The 23,742-nt window shown below is 37.8% G+C and overlaps 1 protein-coding gene across 9 annotated transcripts in view; it reads right to left on the reverse strand.

Moving 5' to 3' along the window:
* RAP1A (RAP1A, member of RAS oncogene family) overlaps window positions 1–23,742 on the reverse strand; it is a 75,416-nt gene that overhangs the window by 28,473 nt on the left and 23,201 nt on the right. Inside the window, exon 1 of one of the 9 annotated variants that reach the window (XM_021090033.1) lies at window positions 12,521–12,541. The exons of 7 other annotated variants lie outside the window; for them this stretch is intronic. The gene's annotated coding sequence lies outside the window, so the exon portion shown is untranslated. Of the gene's footprint in view, window positions 1–10,875; window positions 10,895–12,520; window positions 12,542–23,742 lie in introns of those variants that run through there. One more of the 9 variants, XM_021090034.1, reaches the window with a different exon arrangement.

Raw genomic sequence — 23,742 nt, forward strand, 5'->3', positions numbered from 1 at the left:
AGATATAGCAAAAGTTGACAGAACTAGAAGTTCCCACCGTGGCACAGTGGGTTAAGAATTTGACATCAGGGGCTTTACAGTGGGATCCCTGGTGGCCAGGGCAGTGGGTTAAAGGATCTGGAGTTGCTGCAGTTGCAGCTGCGGCTCAGATTCAGTCCCTGGCCTGGGAACTTCCGTATGCTGTGAGTATGGCCATTAAAAAAAAAAAAAAAAAAAAAAAAAAAAGCTGACAGAACTAAAGGGAAAACTAGGCAATTACACAATCGTGATTAGATTTTAACATAACTCAGTAACTGGTAGGAAAGGAAGATAAATCAGTAAGAATATATAGAAGAGTTGACCAAATAATCAATCAACTTAACCCAATAGACTTATATAGAACAATGCACCCAACAACTGCAAACTATACGTTTTCCTCAACTGCATATGGATCATTTACTAGAATGGATAATGGATAATGCTGCACCATAAATCAGGTCTCAACAAATTTTAAAGGACTGAAACCATACAGGTTGTACATTTTAATCATAATTAAGTTAAACTAAGAACTATAATCTCAAAATGTTTGTAAATTAAACAACACAATTCTAAATACTACATGGGTTAAAGAAGAAATCAGGATGGAAAGAAAACAATGAAAACTAAATGATAATAAAAATACATATCAAAAATTACTGGAATTACTATTGTAGCCTAAAAAAAGGAAAATGATTCAAGAAATAAAAACAAGAAATATGCCAAGCAAATATATCAGTGTAAGTTACAGTTAGGTATCTAATTATCACTGCAAAATATGTGCCAAAATCTAGGAGTAAAAGTACATGATTATCTCAAACCTTTTATTTGGGAGGAGGTGGGAAGGAAAGTAAAGGCATGTTGAAGGTTTTCTCTTGCTTGGGAAAATAAAGATATTGACTCTCTTTTTCTATACACTGAAAAAATATAAAGCTGTGAAAAATGTAATGTCAATAACAGATCACACTTAACTTAAAAATCACTAGAGGAGGAGTTCCCGTCGTGGCGCAGTGGTTAACGAATCCGACTAGGAACCATGAGGTTGCGGGTTCGGTCCCTGCCCTTGCTCAGTGGGTTAACGATCCGGCGTTGCCCTGAGCTGTGGTGTAGGTTTCAGATGCGGCTCGGATCCCGCGTTGCTGTGGCTCTGGCGTAGGCCGGTGGCTACAGCTCTGATTCAACCCCTAGCCTGGGAACCTCCATATGCCGCGGGAGCGGCCCAAGAAATAGCAACAATAACAACAACAACAAAAAAGACAAAAAAGACAATAAAAAAAAAAAATCACTAGAGGAAAAATAAGCAAAGAAAACAACCAATTCAACCACAGTCAGAAAATAAAAAAAAAAAAAAAAAACAGGAAAGAAAGTGAAAGAGAAAGAAAAGATAATAATTAAGACAGAACAGATCAGTAGTCCCAATAAAAAGAAATCTTTCTAAATCCTAAGTTTTGCAAACTACAAATGATAAAAGCTTGTTCTATGAAGACTATGATGACATTTAGAAAATAATACACTTAACATGTAGCAATCTTATATATAACATGTTATATGAATAGCTGGTTTTGTTTTTTCTTGTTTTAAATACTGAATTCAGCATTTAACAATAGAATGCCTAAACTACAGTAAGTGTTCTTTTAGAGCGAATTCACTCTAAAAGCATTTCTAGATGACCATATCTATGCTCACAAAACAGTCCATTCCATTTCTGGAAAACCTAACTGTTAAAAGGTTCTTTACATGGCTGTTTCTTTGTAGTGGCCACTTACTGGGCCTCTGCCTCTGATGCTAAGCAGAATAAAGAGAATTCCTCTTCCAGCCTATGCTCCTTCAAATACTTGAAGACAGGGAGTTCTCACTGTGGCTCAGAGGGTTACGAACAAAACTAGCATCTGTGAGGATGTGGCTTCGATCCCTGGCCTTGCTCAGTGGGTTAAGGATCTGGCGTTGCTACAAGCTGTGGCACAGGTCACAGATGTGGCTTGGGTACCGAGTTACTGCAGCTATGGTGCAGGCTGGCAGTTGTAGCTCTCATTAGACCCCTAACCCAGGAACTTCCATACACTGCAGGTGAGGCCCTCCAAAGAAAACAAAATTAAAAAAAAACAATATATGAGGATACTTATTCCCAATGCCATAGCCTCTTTTTCAATAATAAATCCTATTTCTTTTTCAAATGATAGTTTCAAATTCTGTAATCATTCTGTCTCCTGAGCAAAAGCTTTAGGTTTTATACTCTCTTAAATTACTATATGCTAATTAGTACTACTAGCAAGACTTAACAAAAAAGAGTAGTCACTCCATTCCCTTAACCTACGTCAAACTTCCAGCTGTTTGTTTTCTTCCATACTTCTAAATAAGATATTTATACTACTCTTTCTTGGTTTTTAGTCTTAGATATTGCTATTAGGGTAGATGAGAATTTTAGCCCTCTTAAACAACACATAGTGAAGTAATATATTGAGTACATTTCCTGGAGTTCCCGTCGTGGCACAGCGGAAACAAATCCCACCAGGAACCATGAGGTTGTGGGTTCTACCTCTGACCTCGCTCAGTGGGTTAAGGATCTGGCATTGCCGTGAGCTGTGGCTGTATAGGTGCATGTCGCAGACGTGGCTCGGATCTGGTGTTGCTGTGGCTCTGGTGTAGGCTGGCAGCTGTAGCTCCAATTACACCCCTAGCCTGGGAACCCCCATATGCCTCGAGTGCAGCCCTAAAAAGTAAAAAAAAAAAAAAAAAAAAAAAAAGATTACATTTCCTTTCTCATATACCTTGCGTTTATTCTGGAGTTATCTACCAATATATTTTCAACCCAAACTCACCAGATAATCTATTAATTTCACTCCCTCCCAAATCCTTCCTGGAGCTTGCTGTAATCTGTACCAGTGCTCTCCAGGCCTCCAGGTGTCTGTCAACCTAGCACTTTCTTATGTATTCGTGTGCTTCAAAGACCTATCCACAGAGGCTACCACTACTATTTCTTCTGCTCCTCCAGAAAATAAGGAACTTGTCCTGGTGAGACAATATCTATTTCTAAGCGCACTATTTAATTCAATTGAACAGTATGAGTATGTACTATAGGGCTGGTGGCAGAAAAGAAAAAGAAAAGAAATGCTAAATTACAGATCATTCTCAATACTTTTTGGTCCAAGTATCAAAAACTTACAAAAAAACCCCCACTTTTAAAAGCACAAGATTTCCATCATTTCTTAGGCTCTTAAATTTCCTTAAAAAATAACAATGCCCTACTTCTTTATATATCAAAAAGGAACATAAATCCTACTGTTTTAAAAGAAATTTATCCATCAATTATCCCCAAATAAATTTTTAGCAAGATCTTTAGTAAATTACGACTGAAGCTATTTATCCCATTCACTGAAACCTTGAAAAACGCCCCCAAAATTCAGGTAAACTATTAAAATATTTAACTCAATCATCTAACTTATTCAAGAGTAAAATTTTTGGCAAGTTTGACAAATGGTCTGGAAAGGCTTATTAATACTATTACAACACATGCAATAATCTACCATTTAAAATTATTCCTTAAGGAAAAATGTGTTAGCAAGAATAACATTTTTCTTTTATAATATCTCTGTAGCATCTGTAGTTATATCTCCTTTTTCATTCTTATTGTTTAGTATGGGCTCTCTCCTCTCTTTCTAATCAATCTTACTAGGTTTGTTAATTCTATTTGTTATTTTCTTAAGAATCAATTTTGGTTTTGTTGAGCCTTCATTGTTTGCTTGTTTTATATTTCTTTATTTCTGCTTTTATGCCTATTATTTTCTTTCTTTCTTAATTCTGTCCTTTTTCTAATTTAGATTGAATGCCCGGTTCTTCAATTTTCAGCCTTCTTTTCCAATGTATATCTCGGACCCTCCATCAGGGATCACTTTCCTCCTACTTAAAGTGTATCTTCTCAAATTTGTCTTAATGACAATCTATTGGTGATAAAATCTGTTTTATTTTTCTGAAAACTTTATATACCTATACTTTTGAAAGATATTTTAGCTTTAATAGTTATTTATTCTCAGCACATTGTAGTTATTCCGTTCTTTTCTTTTGGTCTCAAGTCTCAATTTTTCCTTTCAATAAACCAGCCTAAATGTAGATCTTTTGAAGGTAATCTGTCTTCTCCCTCTGGCTATTTTTAAGGTTATTGATTATGTACAAATTTAACTATGAAGCATTTAGGTTTAGTCTTTAATCTCTCCTGTTCAGAATGACTTGCTGAATTTGTGCATTTATGCAATTTTAGAAATTCTCAATTATAAACTCCTCAAATATTATTTCGACTTGACTTTTCTTCTTTGATGACTGTTAGATCTCCTCATGCTCTTCTTGTATTCTCCTCTTGTATTAGTTAGGACTAACACGAGACTGGGCTGATGTAATAAGAGACCCTACGATGGCTTAATGAAAATTCAAGGTTCCCCTCCCGCCACATGACAGTCGAAGGGGACAGTCCAGGGCTGATTTGGCAGCTTAGCAGTCTCACAGAGCTAAGCTCTTACATCTTGTTGCTCTGTCATCCTTAGAGTATTGCCCTCTTCCACACAGCTAAAAATCATTCACCACCATGTTTGCATTCCAGTCTATGGGAAGGAAGGAGGAAGAGGAAGGAAATGACATAACTCTTTCCTCTTATAGGCATAACCCATAAGGCTAAAACCTACATACATGTAACTTACACTTGCATCTAAGCTGCTGCAACACTGTCACACAGTCAAACCTCACTATCAGAAAGGCAGTGAAATGGAAGCTCTAGCTGGACAGCAAAGCATCCAAATAATACAGTTATTACTTAGAAGGAGAAAGAAATCAAGGAAAGCTAGCAATTTCTGCCACAATTTTCTAATTCTCTTTTCTTACATATTTGTCCATCCTTGTCTCTTCATTTTGGTTCATTTACTTTTCAGGTCATCTTCCAGCTCACTAGTTCTCTAGTCTAATCTGCTGTTAAAGCTATCTACTGTATTTTTAAATTTTTACTTATATTTTTTATTTCCAGAAGTTCTTTAAGAAGCACAGTGAACCTGAACCTAGAATCCATACTGCCTGACTAGAATCTTGCTCTACCACTTACTAACCTCTGACTACAACTTCTCCTAAATGCTGAATACTGGGAATGGCTCTATTAAACAGAAGAAGGGGGAACATTACATTATCCAAAAATATTCCATATCCCATGCCTTTGACAGGACATGTGCTCCTTGAGTTATAAAAAAAAGGGACTGTCTATCCTGTTTCAGCGACATAGTAAATCATCAGAAAGTACATCAAAGTGGACTGCTTTTTATATGTAGTACCGTCTACTTACTGAGATGAATATTCTTCAGCAATTTATCATCACAGGCAAATAAAGCATTTGTAAACCATGAAGAAAATTTTATGGGCAGTGACTAATACTCTATGTTGACAAAACTTTTTTTTCATTAAAAGATAAGGTTTACTGGAGGTCCCATCCTGGCTCAGTGGTTAAGGAATCCGACTAGGAATCATAAGGTTGCGGGTTCGATCCCCTGGCCTTGCTCAGTGGGTTAAGGATCAGGTGTTGCTGTGAGCTGTGGTGTAGGCCGCAGATGCGGCTCAGATCTGGCGTGGCTGTGGCTGTGGCGTAGGCCAGCGACTACAGCTCTGATTAGACCCCTAGCCTGGGAACCTCCATATGCCGTGGGAGTGGCCCTAGAAAAGGCAAAAAGACAAAAAAAAATAAAAATAAAAATAAGATAAGGTTTACTAAATTAGGTTTACTAATTTATGCAAAGTATAGCCAAATATATCAATTATAGAATCCTGACAGTTCCATAGATAGAGGTATTTACTCTAACATTATTCCCTTAAGGCCACTGCCACACAAATTATATAATTATAATCTTAAAATTTAAGACTAACACTAAAGTAAGTCATAGCTAAAAACAAAGTATGAATTTAAAATAATTTCTAAAGCTAAACAGCATAACTGTCGCTAAATTTCTGAAATCTTTATTCTTAAAGACTACTTCACGTCTTGTAACTGACTGGATATGCTGTGATCTCTCCTGGAAAGGAAGGTAAAATGATGTGACCAATACGAACTAAACTCTATATAGCATTTTATCATTTACAAGGCTCCTCCATTTATATTTTTTAGTTCACCAAAATCAAAACTGTGTGTCATGATCTCCACTATAAAGATGAGGAAACCCTCCAAGGTTTAACTTGAGTTAAAGACTTAGGCGCAAAGTAACTAGGAGGCCCTATTCTAACCTATCCTGATGGGGTAAAGGCCATTCTCTTTTCAGCTGCTCTGCTCTGCTCCATAACAACACAACAGTCACAGCAGACAGTGACTGAGCTGACCACGGGAGAAGCACTGCTGTGACAAATCCTCACAAAAACCTTATGAGGTAGGCGCTAGTAATTTGTCCTAACCACACACCTACGAAGAGAAGCTGAAATTCAAACTCTGGCAGTTTGGTTCCAGAGTTCACACTAACCCACAGGCTAACCTGTCTCTACCCATGTATGTGCACGGAAACTTGTATACACACAGAAACTGAGGAAGGCGGGGACAAAGAAAGAAGGGAGATTTTTTACTGTGTAGGCCAGGCCTTGTACATATTTTTTGAAAGTCAGGGAGAAGGAGAGGATTGCAATAAGAATACGACAGACATGGAATTCCATGAAAAAAGGCACAGATTCAAAAGAAAGAAAAGTCTAATTAAAAAAAAAAAACTATTTTAAAAAAGTCTAGGTGGCTTGAGCATTTACAGAGAAAGGCAGGGGGAAAGGAATGAGTACAGATGGGGTTTAAACAGCAAGCAAGCTAACAAGGGACTGAAATCCCTGTATGACAGCCAAAGAGCCTGAAACTTCCCTAACAGAGGAGGAAAGCCACTTAAGGGTTTTGAATGGATAATTTGAGGGAAAAAAGAAAAAAAAAAAACTTTTATGAGAATATGTACACTGGAACAAAGGAATGAGAAACTGAAGCAGGGAGTTCAGACAGGAGGGCAAGGAATAAGGATAAGGCTTGAGACATAGAGAGTGTTAGTCTTTCGTTGTTTTTTATTTTTAAAATTTTTTGTAAAAAAATTTTATTATAGTTGATTTACAGTGTTCCATCAACTTTTGCTGTACAGCAAAGTGACCCAGTTATACATTTATATACATTCTTTTTTCACTTTATCCTCCATCATGTTCCATCACAAATGATTAGAAATAGCTCCCTGGGCTATACAGCAGGATTTCATTGCTTATCCACTCCAAATGCAACAGTCTGCATCTACTAGAGAGGGTGAGTCTTAAAGTAAGGGACATAGTTCATAAGATAATGCATCTATGGCACTTAGCACAGTGCCTGGCAAATATCCTACTAAAAAATAACTACTGCTACAATCACTGCTTTACTACTGTAACTACTGTTACTAGTATTTTGAGAGGAACTGTGGAAAGGCAACGTAAGACAAGAGTGGACTACTGTCAGATTAGGAACTCCAAATCAGGAGGCAGCATAGTAAAATTTATTGATTTTGAACCTTAATGAATTGAAGGGTCATCAGTTCCTTGAAAACCATAAACCCAATATGGATAAGTAGAGACCATGGAACCCAAATTAACCACCTCTGATCAAAAGGAACTCCTGGCATATTTGGATCCCCGTGTGAGTCTGCGTAAGTTATTTGTTAATATGCAATTTCCTTATGAATAAAACAAAGCTGGATTGAGATACCTTACTGATTTCTGATAATTAAACAATAAAATATATATTAGGTACACATCAAATGTCTAAAAATGGGAAAAGTTAAAACAGAGGGTCTTAAAATGAAAACAGAGGGTCAAAGTTTTGGTTTGATGAAAACATTACCAGATTTAAAAAACTACTGCTAGGATTCTAGTTTATCAGTTGTTTGCTTTAAGAATTTCAAATCTATCTTATTAGCATGGCCAGAGTGTCATGAGTTTCTGATTCTCAAAAACTCTGAAGGTTCCTGTTGCCAGAGATTACCAGCTTTGTGACAACAAATAACATAGGTATAGACACCTCTGTCTTAAGAAAAAAAAGAAAATCCTGTTAAGGACAATCTTAGTCCTAATCAACTTCTCAATATTTGGGATGAGAGGAGGTCAGAAAAAACTTAATAAGACAATTACTTAAAGCTTGCTTTCAGAAGACAAAGCAACTTGATCAGGTCTAGAAATTGGCCATTGAGTAAGATTTAACTTAATCAGGGATCTTGAATTTTGTGCCTAATGCTAATAAATATGTATTTAAAAATGTGACTACTGATTTATAGAATTTCTAGGATCTATTTTGAAGAAGAATAACACTGGGTGGGGAGATTTTATTTTCTTATGATGGAACCAAATAGAGATTCTATAAATAGATCTTAATTTATCAATCAGGAGTTAGGAATTGCTGACCACATTATGTTTATAATGGATTTCTTCACAAGAATCAGTTCCAAACATTATTTTTAGTATGGCCATCAACCCCAGTAGACTAAGCTACTCTAAATGTGTTTATACCTGAATCACTGCAATAGCCTTTCATCAGGACCCCTCACAGCCAGTTTCCCCCATTCCAATCTTTTTCCCATAGTGAAACTAGAATGATCTTTATAAAAAAAGACACATTTCATCATGTTAGCAACCCTCCTCCTAAATTCCTCCAGTTAAGATACTCAGTGATTTTCTACCACCCTTAAAGATAAAGACAAAAAATGTTAACATGGCCTATAAGCACCTGCACAGTCAGGTCTGTGACCCCCACTCTCAAGTCATCTCACAATGTGCTCCCTCTCGCTCTCAATGGCCCAGCCAAACTGGCTTTATTTCATTTTCTCCACTGTGCCATGCTCTCTCCTGCCTAAGACACAGGTCAGTTGGTAAAGTGTTTTGGAGAAAAATAAAGCAGGAAGGGGGGGACAGGGAGTTTATAGGGCATGAAATTTGATTAATTTAAAGAGACATTTGAATACAGACCTAAAGGCAATGGTAAGTTGGACAACAGAGTTATGCAGACATCTGAAGGACACGGAAAAGCCTTAAGATGCCTGGTGACTTCTACAAACAGAAAGGAGGGCACCCTACCTAGACTGGAGGGTGATGATGAGACGATTAGTAGGAGATAAGGTCAATGATGAAACAGACATCTAAAGATGAGCTCTTAGGCTACAGTAAAGACTGGCTTTTACATGGTATGGGATGGGAACTGCCTAAATGGTTCTGATCAAAGGATGACACATTTCCACTGAAATCTTACATCTCTAGCTCCTGTGTGGTGAAAGGAAGGAGGAGGTCAAGGGCAGAGGCAGGGAGAACTATTTGAAGACAAAGGAAACAACCCAAAAGATGGCAACATAAACCAAAGTAGTAGCAGCCAAAGTGGTAAGAAATAGTTATCTTCCAGATATATTTAAAGACAGGGCCAAAAGGAGTGAAGAGTTTGGAGTAAAAAGACTGCTAAATAATAAACAGAAGACAGACGCCAGAGAACATGCAAGCTAAATACCAAAAAAATCTAACTTAGGAATATATTCAAACTCCAGAAAATCAAAGACAAACTGTTGAAAGAAACCAGAGGGGGAAAAATACACTAAACTTATTTATAGAGGAGCAAAGATGAGAATTACATGAGACTTCTTTTCAGAAAGTACTCAACCACTAATGTAAATTGGCAACAGATGGAATGGCAGAAAATATTTACAAATCATATCTGATAAGGGTTACTATTCAGAATATATAAAGAACTGCTACAACTCAACAACAAAAAACCCCAAATGACCCAGTTTAAAAAATGGGCAAAGGGGAGTTCCCGTCGTGGCGCAGTGGTTAACGAATCCGACTAGGAACCATGAGGTTGCGGGTTCGGTCCCTGCCCTTGCTCAGTGGGTTAACGATCCGGCGTTGCCCTGAGCTGTGGTGTAGGTTTCAGACGCGGCTCGGATCCCGCGTTGCTGTGGCTCTGGTGTAGGCTGGCAGCTACAGCTCCGATTAGACCCCTTGCCTGGAAACCTCCATGTGCCGCGGGAGCGGCCCAAGAAATAGCTAAAAAGACAAAAAATAAAAAATGCGCAAAGGATCTGAATAGGCATTTCTTCAAAGAACATACACAAATGGGCAATAAGCACATGAAAAGATAGTCAGTACTACTGAGCCATAAAAAAGAACAAAATAATGCCATTTGCAGCAACATGGATGGAACTAGAGATTCTCATACCATGTGAAGTTAAGTCAGAAAGAGAAAGACAAATACCATATGATATCACCTATATCTGGAATCTAATATATGGCACAAATGAACCTATCTACAGAAGAAAACAAACTCATGGACATGAGAACAGACTTGTGGTTGCTGAGGGGCGGGGGGTGGGGGGAGTGGGGGCGGATAGACTGTGAGTTTGTAGTTAGTAGATGCAAACTATTGCATCTGGAGTGGATAGGCAATGAGATCCTGCTGAATAGCACAGGGAACTATATTCAGTCACTGGTGATAGAACATGGTGGAGGAAAATATGAGAAAAAGTATATACATATAAATGTATGACTGGCTGTACAGAAACCTGTAAGTCAACAGATTGACAGAACACTGTACACTAACACTGACATTGTAAATCGACCATAATTAAAAAAATTTTTAAAAAGAAAAGATACTCAGCATCATTAATCTCTAGGGAAATGTAAATCAAAACCACTATAAAATACCACTTCACATCCATAAGGATAGCTATTATCAAAACAAAACAAATGAAAAAAACAGAAAGTAATATAGTGTTGGTGAGACGTGAAGAAATTAGAACATTTGTGCACTGTCGGTGAGAAACAATATGTGGAAAACAGTACAGTAATTCCTCAAAAAAAAATTAAAAATAGAATTACCATATAATCCAGCAATTCCACTTCTGGGTATATACCCCAGAGAAATGAAAGCAAGGACTCAACCACATATCTGCAGTACACCCATGTTCACAGCAGCATTACTCATCACAGGCCAAGAGTGGAAGCAATCCAAGTGTCCATCAATGGATGAAGGAAGGGATAAACAAAATCTAGTCTGCAAGTACAACGGATATCATTCAGCTTTAAAATGAAAGTGTGATACCTGCTATAACACAGATCAGCTACAAGGATGGAATAACTGAAATAAGCCAGTCACAAAAGGACAAACACTGTGTGATTCCACATATATGTAAGTACCTAGAGTAGTCAATAGATCCATAGCCAAAAAGTTGAATGGTGGTTGCCAGCGGTAGGGAGGGATGGGGAGAAGGGGAGTTAGTGTTTTAACAGGTATGGAGTTTCACTTTGGGAAGATGAAAAACTTCTGGAGATGGATGGTGTTAACAGTTTCATAACAATGTAAATGTACTTAATGTCATTAAACTGTACACTTAATGGTTACAATGCTAAGTTTTCTGTGTATTTTATCGCTACCTTTTAAAATGTAATTACATTTTAAAAATGTAATTCACTGCATTAACTTAAAATAAACCACAGGTAGAGGTACCAGAAAAGGAAGAAAAAAGCAGCAGCCAGTGAGGTAAGGGAAAAACCAAATGTGTGGTTTCTTGGAACAAAGAGAAGAAAATATTTCAAAGAAGAAAGAGGAAGTGATCAACTGCTACAAATTTCGGACAAGTCAAATGAGATGAGGACTGAGACCTGACCACTGGAGGTCACTGGAGGCTTGATGAACTCATTTCAGTGGAATAACCCAGGGCCAAAAGCCGGACTAGATTTCAGGAAAGACAGGTTGGTGACAAAGTGAAAATACTATGACTTTTTTTTGTTTGTTTGTTTGAGGAGTTAATAGAGAAAGGAGGTGGTCACTACTCCAAGGGAAAGAGGATTTGAGTTCAAGAGGGATTTTGTTTTATTTATTCTATTTTTTACAGGTAGAAGTTCAGTATATCAAACATGTAAGAGCTATTTAGTAAATGCTGACCCAGAATAAGCTATTCTCAAGACTAGGTCTACTGCTTGACACTAAAGGTCACAGGGTTATAACACAATTTTTTTTAGCTTTTTTTTTTTTGGGTTTTAGCATCGTACCAGAGGCATATAGAAGTTTCCAGCCTACGGGTTGAATTGGAGCTATAGCTGCCGGCCTACACTCACAGCTATAGCAACTTGGGATCCAAGCTGCATCTGTGACCTACACCACAGCGCACAGCAATGTCAGATCCTTAACCCACTGAGTGAGGCTAGGGATAGAACCTGGATACTAGTCAGACTTGTTAACCACTGAGTCACAAAAGGAACTCCTACAGGGTTACAATTTTGAATCTTGCTTCCCATTTCCCCCTAATGTTACCTTAACATCTTTTTCCAAGGTCATTAAAATTTTTAATAAAACTCTTTATCAAATAATGCTGCAATAAATGTATAATAATTTAGAGTTCCCACTGTGGCTCAGTGGGTTATGAACCCGACTAGTATCCTTGAGGATGTGGGTTTGATCTCTGGCCTTGCTCAGTGGGTTAAGGATCTGGTGTTGCCATGAGCTGTGGTGTAGGTCACATACATAGCTCGGATCCCATGGTGCTGTGGCTGTGGTTGGCATGGCCCTAAAAAGTAAAAAAAAAAGTACAATAATTTATCTTTTTTGTTGGCTATATCCATATATTCTATTATATATAATGCTGCAATGAATCCATACATGCATTTTTATCCAGATTAATCATTTTTTCTTTGGATTACACTCTCAGATGAATCATTACTAGATTCAAGGTTAGGAGCTTTTTAAAGGTTCTTCATAGAGATTAACAGTTTAACCAATTTACATTCCCATTAAGAATATGTGGGTCCAGGAGTTTCCGTCATGGCGCAGTGGTTAACGAATCTGACTAGGAACCATGAGGTTGCGGGTTCGATCCCTGGCCTCGCTCAGCGGGTTAAAGATCTGGCGTTGCCGTGAGCTGTGGTGTAGGTTTCAGACGTGGCTCGGATCCCGCGTTGCTGTGGCTCTGGCATAGGCCGGTGGCTACAACTCCAATTAGATCCCTAGCCTGGGAACCTCCACATGCCACGGGAGCAGCCCTAAAAATGGCAAAAAGACAAAAAAAAAAAAAATAAATAAAAAAGAATATGTGGGTCCAGAAAAGAATGTATATAATTATGTGTGACTGGGTCACCTTGCTGTACAGTAGAAAATTGACAGAATACTGTAAACCAGCAACGATGTAAAAAATTAAAATCCTTAAAAAAAAAAAAGAAAAAAAGAATACGTGGGTCCCATTTTACCATATCCCTAACAGCACATAGTTTCAACTTCAATTTGCGTATTACAATCTATTTTATTATTTTTATTTTTTATTTTTTTTTGTCTTTTTGCTGTTTCTTTGGGCCACTCCCGTGGCATATGGAGATTCCCAGACTAGGGGTCCAATCGGAGCTGTAGCTGCCAGCCTACGCCAGGCTAGGGGTCCAATCAGAGCTGTAGCTGCCAGCCTACGCCAGAGCCAGCAACGCAGGATCCGAGCCGCGTCTGAAACCTACACCACAGCTCACGGCAACGCCGGATCGTTAACCCACTGAGCAAGGGCAGGGACCGAACCCGCAACCTCATGGTTCCTAGTTGGATTCGCTAACCACTGCGCCACGACGGGAACTCCGTATTACAATCTAAATGATCTTATTTTATTAACTGCATCATCAAAAACGTATTATCCTACTTTAATTTAAAATTTTCTTTGATTAACTGATGAGGTGAAACTATTTTCCAAATATTTATCAGTCACATTTTTTTCTTTTGTGAACTACTCTTTTCTCATTTGTTTAAAAAAGGGTATTTTTCCTATCAGTCTGTTATGTTTATTTATTAAGGAGAGCCACCCTTTTGAATATGCCAAGTTTTCCCCATAGGTATTGCTTTTAATTGTTTAATAAAAATTGTTTTTTATTGTATAGTATTCAAGTTAATTTTTGTTAATTATGTTAAATCTGTATTTTGTCTTTTTTTTTCATAACTTGGCTTACAACTACTAAGGACTGGGAATTAGCAGATTAAAGCAAAAGACTGGGAAGTGTTTTTGCCAAGAAAATTAGAAAGTTTCTTGTGCTAATATCCGGTTTATTATCTGGCCTCCATTTAGATGAATGTTTGTAAATGTATGTCCAATAAATAATTAAGTATATAATAAAATCTGGTAAAAGCAACTAGAAAAACAGGACTCAGATTCAGAACACTTGTAATTAGGTGCTGGCTCTACCACATATCAGCTAGAAGACTTAGGACTTCTTAACCTCATTCAATTCTCATGATCTATAAATAACAGCATAACACCTTTTGAGGGCTTACTATGTGTCAAGTATGACTAAGAATTTTACTTTTGTCAACTTATTCAAATACAATTCTATGATATTATAACCATCACTTTACAGAAGAGAAAACATAACCTAGAGGGGTTAAATAACTCATCAAAACTCACAAATAATACATGGTAGAACCAGGATTTCAATCTAGGCTTTCTAACATCAGAGCCGCCATCATGGTTCCTACTTGCTCTGTGGCCTTTTTTGTCTTTAAAACGGGAATGACACATTTATCTCATATGTGTGGTGAGAGGATTAAATGAGGCAATACACATGAATGAACTTTGTAGTGTAAAGTGGCAACCATAAGGAACAGCATTATTAAAAATGTTTGTTTTGAATATCAACAGCAAAAAATGATAGAGGAGTTCCTGTTGTGGTGCAAAGGAGATCAGTGGTGTCTGGGGGTCGGTGGGACGCAGGTTTGATCCCTGGCCTGGAAGAGTGGGTTTAAGGATCTGTCATTGCCACAGGTGTGGCTTAGGTCATGACTGTGGCTCAGATTTGATACTGGCCCAGGAAAACTCCATATGCCGAGGCGGCGGGGGAGGGGGAGCAAAAAAGAAAAAAAAGATCACATACTTTGTGTGACTTAAAATTGGTTAAAAACAAAAAAGATGGTAGCAATTCTTCAACACTTATACTAAGAACTAAAATCCTTAGAGTAACCTGTTAAATGTACCATGGGAATAGCCCTTAGGCTCTTGATTTCTGGCTGGAAAAAAAAGGTCTGCCTTAGGTTAGAAGAACATACAATTTATTCCACGAAAATGAAAGCACAAAGCAGGATCCCAAATTAGTTAAGACAGAAGGCACAGCTAGAAGCCCCATGAAAACAAGAGACTCAGTGTGTCTTTCTCCCTCTTAGTCTGGCCATTTCTTCCTCTTCTAACACCAGTATCTTGGTTTATAGCCCTTCCTTAGATCTGTAATGGCATACTCTTTCCTCTTTTTCTACCCAAATCCTCCAAGCCCTTCGGGGTGCATTTCAAGACCCAACTTCAAAGTTATATCCATTAACTCATGCCTGTAGTCTTCTTTACCTGACCTCTCATTACTTTTATAAGAACTACTTAGTCTCTGGTTACATTTTCTTCTCACATTCCATACAATTTACCATTTTAAAGTATATAACTCAGTGGACTAAATTACATTCACAAGGGTGCACGCACACAAGGGTGTACAATGATCATCACTATATAATTCCAGAACATTTTAACCACTCTAAAAAGAAATTCTCGTATCCACTAGCAGTCACTCCCCATTTCCGCCTCCTCCTAGCCTCTGGCGACGACTCATCTACTTTCCGTCTCCTTGGGTTTTTTATTCTAGTCATATCTATAAATCAAACAATAGATTATGTGACCTTTTGTGTCTGGCTTCTTTCACTTATAATGTTTATCAAGGTTCATTCATGTTGTAGCATGTATTATAAGTACTTCATTTCCTTTTATGGCCGACTATTCCAGTGTCTGGCTATATCACATTTTGTTTATCCATTTATTAGCTGATAGATATTTGAATAGTTTTTGGCTATTATGACCAACAGTGTTATGAACATAGTGTACAAGTTTTTATGTGAATGTGTTTCCAATTCTCTTGGTTATATACCGAGAGTGGAATAAGTGAGGTCATATGATAACAATATATTTAATTTTTTAAGGAACTGCCAAACTGTTTTCTACAGTAGCTGTACCATTTTACATTCTCACCACTGTTAACACTTGTTATTGCCCATTTTTTGATTATAGCTATCCTAGTGGGTGTGAAATGCTATCTCATTGTGATTTTGATTTACATACCTTAATGTCTCTGGTTATATTTTATTTTATGTGACATATATTCCTCTAACTCACAGTTTGGCAAGCTTTTTCTGTAATGAGCCAGACAGTAAAAATCTTATGCTTTGAGGGCCACATATGGTCGTGTAACATATTCTCCTCTGTTTTTTGTTTTTTCAACAACAAAAGCAAAAGCCATTCTTAGCTTGAGGGCCGTACAAAAATGGGCCCCAGACTGTATGTAGTTTGACAACCTCTTATTCTGACTGTTTCATAATTGGCCTTGCCTTCTCTATCAATGCCAATATTGTTCAAAGCGAGGTAAGGACTATTTTACATTCTTTCAGAGTGATCTGCATAAAGCCCATAAATACAAAAGCAGAGGATTAAAAAATAATTTTACCTAAACTTCTTGCACAAAGAATGTCCCTAATTAAAAATATATGTATTTGTATTTTCCCACAATTATTACCACAATATAAATAAAGCATGCTAGTTTTAAAAGTGACAATGAAAAGTAAAACATGATTTTTCTTTGGAATTGGGCAGATTGGCTAAGAATATTGTAAGAATCAGAGAAAAAGAATCTTTCATAAGCCCTTTGAATCAAAATTACACTTAGAGGCAACTAACTTCTTAACATAACTTTCGGAGTTCCCATCATGGCTCAGTGGTTAACGAATCCGACTAGGAACCATGGGGTTGTGGGTTCAATCCCTGGCCTTGCTCAGTGGGTTGGGGATCCGGTGTTGCCGTGAGCTGTGGTGTGGGTTGCAGACGTGGCTCAGATCCTGCGTTGCTGTGGCTCTGGCGTAGACTAGTGGCTACAGCTCCAATTTGACCCCTAGCCTGAGAACCTCCATGTGCCGCGGGAGCGGCCCAAGAAATGGCAAAAAGACAAAACAAACAAACAAACAAAACCAAGAAACACATAACTTTCTAGCACCACATGTATTTTAAGAACAAACTTCTGACTCAAATATCTCTAAATCCTAAAACTACAAATAAGATTAAAATTATAATGGCTTGGCTTGATTATCTGTTCCTCTAACTTGATTACTAGCCAAACAAACAAAAAAGCACCAAACCCAAAACAAAAGGTATATACTTCAGGCAAATGTGAAAATACAGTAATTTCAACAATTTAAGTTTTACATTCTGGAAATTATAGGTTGATCACATAGAAGGAACTGACTCTCCATAGAAACTCTTTGACACAGAATGAAAACTAAGGTATCAGAGGGCAGACAACTAGCTATTTATCTCTGGAAGTCACTGAACTTCTTCCAAACCCAGATTTCTCCTCTTTAAAAGTAGAAGTGATTCCATCTTCATATCTTTTTCACAGAATTGTGAAGATTAAATGAGATGAAATTTATAAAAATTTTTAAAAGCACTGTACAAATAATATGACTCATATATTGTTAGAAGAATTCTAAGCCGCAACCAAGTTTTACTACTAAAGTAAGTATAAACAAGAGTCCTCTGGGTTTTCAGAGGTATAACAAGTATCCTTCCTAATGGTCCTAATGACATCAATGAACACTACGGTGATTCTGTTTTTAAGGCCTTCTCTCTTTTAAGAGAAATGGAAATCAGCACAAACTGATCTCACATTCTGAACAGCAAGAAGGTTAACCTAGTGCATAAAAGCATTCAGACCAGTTCCTCAGGTCTTAGGAATCTAAGAAAACATTCATTCTTTTGTATCTTTAGCTTATTCTAGCTAAAAGGAATAATATACTAAAACAGTCCTTTAAACACTAAACTGCCTATTAAAAATTCAGTGGGAACTAAACGGCAACCTCAAAGATCAAACAAGTGTCACTAGTAAAGTTCTGACCAACAGAAAAGAAGGAATAATAAAGCAGTAATAAAATCTAATAGTATAAGTGCTTTTTATACACATCATGCCAGTTGATTGTCAAGCCCATACATAGGGTAGGGGTACTATTATTATTATTCATACTACAGCTAAAGAAATTGAGGCTAAGAAAAACATCTTACCAAATCTCACCGTAATTTGCACAGCAGGGATCAGAATTCAGACAATATGACTCTAGTGCCCACATTCTTAACCTAAAGTAAGATAAACTGTGTTTATCAGACTTCATTTTCTATAGCAAAAACTCAGTTTCCCAAGGCAATTGATATAAAAAACAAAAATAAACACATGGGAAATAAACTTATAAGCTCTTGCCACAGCATTTTTTCTAAAAGACGACAACCTACAGAATGGGAGAAAATAGTTGCAAACTATGCAACTGACAAGGGCCTAATCTCCAGAATATACAAACAATTCATATAAATCAACAGCAAAAAAAGCAAACAACCCAAGTGAAAAATGGACAGAAAGCCTAAAAAGACATTTCTCCAAAGAAGACATACAGATAAGCCAGTAGGCACATGAAAAAAATGCTCAACATCACTAATTACTACAGAAATGTAAATCAAAACTAAAATGAGGTACCACTTCCTACCAGTCAGAATAAACATCATTAAGAAGTCTATAAATAAATGCTGGAGAGGGTGTGGAGAAAAGGGAGCACTCTCATACACTGTTGGTGAGACTATAAATTGGTACAAACTATGGAAAACAGTATGGAGGTTCCTCAAAAACTAAATATAGAATTACCGTATGACCCAGCAATCCCACTCCTGGGCATGTATCTGAACAAAACTTTTATTCAAAAAGATACATGCATCCCTATGTTCACTGCAGCACTATTCACAATAGCCAAGACATGGAATCAACCTAAATTAAATTTCCATCAACAGATGAATGGATTAAGAAGATGTGGTGTGTGTGTATATCGATGCATTTGACATCGATATATTGAAGGGCAATGATAAAGGGTCACAAACACAGAAGCATTTAAGAATTTAAAAAGTTGCCAAGTAAATAACATTTAATAATGCTATTTATTAATTTTGTAATTAAAATTACAAAAATAAAATGTAAGAGTACGGGAACTCTTCAATAAGGAAATACTCCTATGATACATGATAAAATGTCTAAGCAAAACACACACAAAACACAAGAGAAATTATATCACATTTGAGGGAGTTCCCATTGTGGCTCAGCAGGTTATGAACCTGACTAGCATCCATGAGGATGCAGGTTCAATCCCTGGCCTTGCTAGTGGGCTAAGGATCCGGCATCGCCGTGAGCTGGGGTATAGGTCACAGATGCGTCTCAGATCCCGCAGAGCTGTGGCTGTGGTGTAGCCTGGCGGCTACAGCTCCAGTTGGACCCCTAGCCTGGGAACCCCCATATGCCACAGGGTGCGGCCCTAGACAAGACAGAAAGACAAAAAAAAAAAAAAAAAAGAAAAAATATATTTTTTCTCAGAGTTGAACAGTGACTTTGTTATACCCGAAAATACAATGATTATAGAGGAATTTCTATGTAGAATTAATTCTCAACACCAAGTACGACAGCTATTTTCACTGAAGAGTAGAATTTTCAATACCGTATATAGACAAGAGACTGATAATGTTACCTACAATATTCAAATGATGAAATCACCAACACCTAACACTGTGTTTGAGTCTAATACTTTTGGACTCACGATTATTAAGGATCTCCAAAAATGAATTACTACCATATCTTGTTGTTATAGTAACAATTTAACTAACTTCACATTGGTTAAAAGACATCAATCAATAAGAAATAAGTATTAAAATTCTCTCTATAAGCATAAATAGAGCTTACTTTGAAGGTCAAAATCTGGATTAAGCTTGTTAACTGGGAGAAAGTGTTTACAGACAAATCAAAAACTACCTGAATACAGAGACACCTTAAGTATTACTAAAGCCTTGAGGAGCAGGGTTCAAAGGGAGACACTATAATTAAACACCTATGATTAAATTTTCTAGAAGCTACAATCTTAACATACATTAGATCTAGAGCCCTGTTTCTAACAACGCCTTTCACTGGCTAGAAGTGAATAACTGAAATATTAGCCCCAATCAATCTGTAAGGCACACTGAGGCCAGCAAACATCAAACTTAACTTGATGTGTAGATTAATACTGGAAAAAAACTGTTATAGTGGTCCCTAATACCACAAATACCATTTTTTTTTTCTTTTTACAGCCGCACCTGTGGCATATGTAAGTTTCCAGGCTCGGGGTCAAATCAGAGCTGCAGTTGAGGCCTACGCCACAGCCACAGCAATGCCAGACCCTTAACCCACTGAGTGTGGCCAGGGATTGAACCTGCATCCCCACAGAGACAACATCGGGTCCTTAACCCACTGAGCCACAATAGGAATTCTGTGTATTATGTTTATATACTAAGTACATGAGACAGTGAGAAATAAAGGAAGATAAAACCAGCTACCCAATTTTAACAAGTAAAAATACTATAATCCCATTTCTCAAAGTGTTAGTTTAACTTATCAATTTTATATACTTTAGGTAACAAAAACTGTTGTAAAAAGCCAACACTAGCAAATTGGTTCTGTGTTGAGAAGGTGCTCCAGTCTGAGGGATTCATTCACTTTTTATTTCCTTAGTCTGCATTTGCTGACATTTATTTACAAATTAGGCACCAAGGTTTTTTTTTTAAAAAAAAAAAAAAGAAAGAAAGAAAAAAGAAAAGGAAATCTAATGGAGAACTTACAGAGACACATGCTATCTTTCCAAATTAGCAAAACACATGCTACCTCTAATTGGCAGAACTCCCCTACTAAAAGGAGGCAGTATACTAGTGGATACAAACACGCGAAAAAAAAAAAGTAGGCCAAATTAATGTCATCTTATGAGAGAAAAGAGAAAAAGGAGAAAAAATCTGGTCATTTTCTAGGGCTCTGTCAAAAATAGAGTGATGTAGCATACAAAAAGAAAGAGGGTTTTTTTTTTTTTTTTTGGTATTTCTAGGGCCACACTCTCAGCATATGGAGGTTCCCAGGCTAGGGGTCTAATTGGAGCTATTGCTGCCAACCTACGCCACAGCCACAGCAATGCAGGATCTGACCTACACCACAGCGCACAGCAACGCCAGATCCATAACCCACTGAGCGAGGCCGGGATAGAAACCGTAATCTTATGGTCCCTAGTTGGATTCGTTAACCATTGAGCCACAGGAACTCTGGAAACAGATAGGTTTACTTTTATAGGAATATTATTAGTAGTACACAAAAATGGAGCAAAAGGAATTGTGCAGTCCAAATACAACTCATGAAAAAAGCTACTGATCATTAACACTTTTGGTAACCATCTAAATTAATATCACTTTTTTCAATACCTTGCCTGGTATAAACGTGTGTGTGTGTGATGTGAGGAAATCCCCACGGCACAGATTTCCCACCTCAGGAACTTCAGACTCTTTGATCCCTCCATCACCTCCCGACCATCACCGCCTTTCCTGCCCTCCTAAACCTGGACTCCAACAGTAATCTTCACTGTAGCTTCATAGTAAAGCATAAACTTTGAACATAACTTCTGGATTTGAAGTCCAGCTCTGACATTTAACTTGCTCTGTCTTAACCTCTTAGTTTCATCATGGGGAAAATAACTCCTCCTTCACAGGGTTATTCTAAGGAAATGAGTTAGTATCTTTAAAGCAAACTTATTTATAAGTGTGCCTAGCAGAGTACAGGCTCTAGAAGTGTTTCCTTTTTTATCATTATCACCATCTTTGTCTGAATTATTCTTTGCCCAACTCCCTCTATTCCATGTATTCCTGTTTCCCCAAAAATCAGCCAATAATATCAACCATGAATGAATCTTAAAAACTCCCTTCGTTGATGGGGAAAATACCATTATGTAACTGATGTCACTGATGGTACAGATTTCTGATATGAAATCTCACAGGGGCCCTGAAGATGGTACATCAACCCTTTGACCAACCTTTGCTCCACTTCCTCTCATTCTGTCCCCTTACTGATAAACATACCAAGTCCAGTCACTGTCATCTTCTTCCCTCAAGTCCCACTCAGTGGATAGCGCTGTCCCGTCTCACATTTAAGGTTATTTTTGCATGTCTAGTATTCCTTCCTCCTTCTTTTGGTAGCAGTATCCTAACTCTCTGTTGGGAAATTTCCCCACACGGCGGTGTTGGTGGGAACATCAGTCAAGATGTCCCATCCTCCACTGGGCAAGGGGGACATCCTACCCAAACATAAGCCAGGCCAAATAGGCTGAACTTCCTAGGAAGCTGAATCAGAAGATGGAGAATGGTTAGGAATCCATTCTGACTGTGGTATGTTACTAAAGACACTGTTTGTTGCTGCTACCTAGGTCCAGACCCCTGCAAACTGCCCTGGTTCTTCTTGGGGTTTCCTGAAGCTGGCATACTTTTCCTTACTTAAATTCTCTTAGGCAACACCCTTCAAATAAATATCTTGTTTCTGATTAAATGAGCTATTTCAGCCATGTTCATTCTTTTATTGGAAAAGTATTTGTTGAACTATGTGATGGTAGTTGTATGTGTCTACCTGGTTAGGCTATAGTACCCAGTTATTCAAACAAACACTAATCTAGGTGTTGCTGTGAAGATATTATATAAATGCTGTTAACATCAGTAAAGGAGGTCATTAATAATGAAGTCTCATCTAATCAACCAAAAACCCTCAAGGCAAAAATGAGGTTTCACTAAAGAAGAAATTCTGTCACAAGAATTTCTGCCAGAGTTTCCAACTGTCCTGCCCTATAGATTTTGGACTTGCCAGCCCCTACAATCATATAAGCCAATTCTCCTTATTTTTACACCCCCCCCCCACACACACACTCACACACTCAGAACCCTAATACAAACATCTTCTATATCCTGGTGCTGAGAACAAGACAGTCTGTTTCTGATGTTTGCAACCAAGGAGCTCCAAGTAGTTATATATGTCACTGTTTGAGGAAGAGAGGCTCCACAAAGATTTCAGTTTCACATGTGCTAATAGCTTAAGATCAAAGCTGTAAGTAAATTTCTTAAATTCTAAACCTAATGGTGGAGTTCTCTTGCGGCTCAGTGGGTTAAGGATTCAGCATTGTCACTGCAGCAGCATGTGTGGCTGCTGTAGTGTGGGTTCTACCCCTGGCCTGGGAACTTCTACATGCCACAGGTAAGGCCAAAAAAGGAAAAATAAAATAAAATAAACTTAATGGCAATAAAACTTATTTTCTAGATTCCTCCGAAGTATAAGGAAATTAAAGAATGAAGGCATGCTTAAGAAAGAAAAGGTCTAGAACAGCTGTCAGAATATTCAAGTTCCTTTACTCTAGTCCAGGTAGCAGATCCACTGCCTGTTTTTGCGTAGTCTATAACTAAGAACGGCTTTTGCATTCTTTTGTTTTGCTTTTGCTTTTTAGGGTCGTACCTGTGGCATATGAAAGTTTCCAGGCTAGGAGCTGAACCGGAGCTGTAGCTACCAGCCTACACTACAGCCAGAGCAATACCAGATCTGTGCCACATCTGCAAACTACACCATAGCTCACGGCAATGCTAGATCCTTAACCCGCTGAATGAGTTCAGGGATCGAACCCGTGTCCTCATGGATACTAGTCAGGTATGTTACCCCTGAGCAGCGACAGGAACGCCTCTTTAAATAATTTTTTTTTTCATCAAAAGAAAAACAGTGGAGGGAGTTCCTTTTGTGGCACAGTGGTTAACGAACCTGACTAGGAACCATGAGGTGGCAGGTTCAATCTCTGGC

This window comes from Sus scrofa, chromosome 4 (assembly GCF_000003025.6).
Source record: "Sus scrofa isolate TJ Tabasco breed Duroc chromosome 4, Sscrofa11.1, whole genome shotgun sequence".
NCBI lineage: Eukaryota > Metazoa > Chordata > Mammalia > Artiodactyla > Suidae > Sus > Sus scrofa.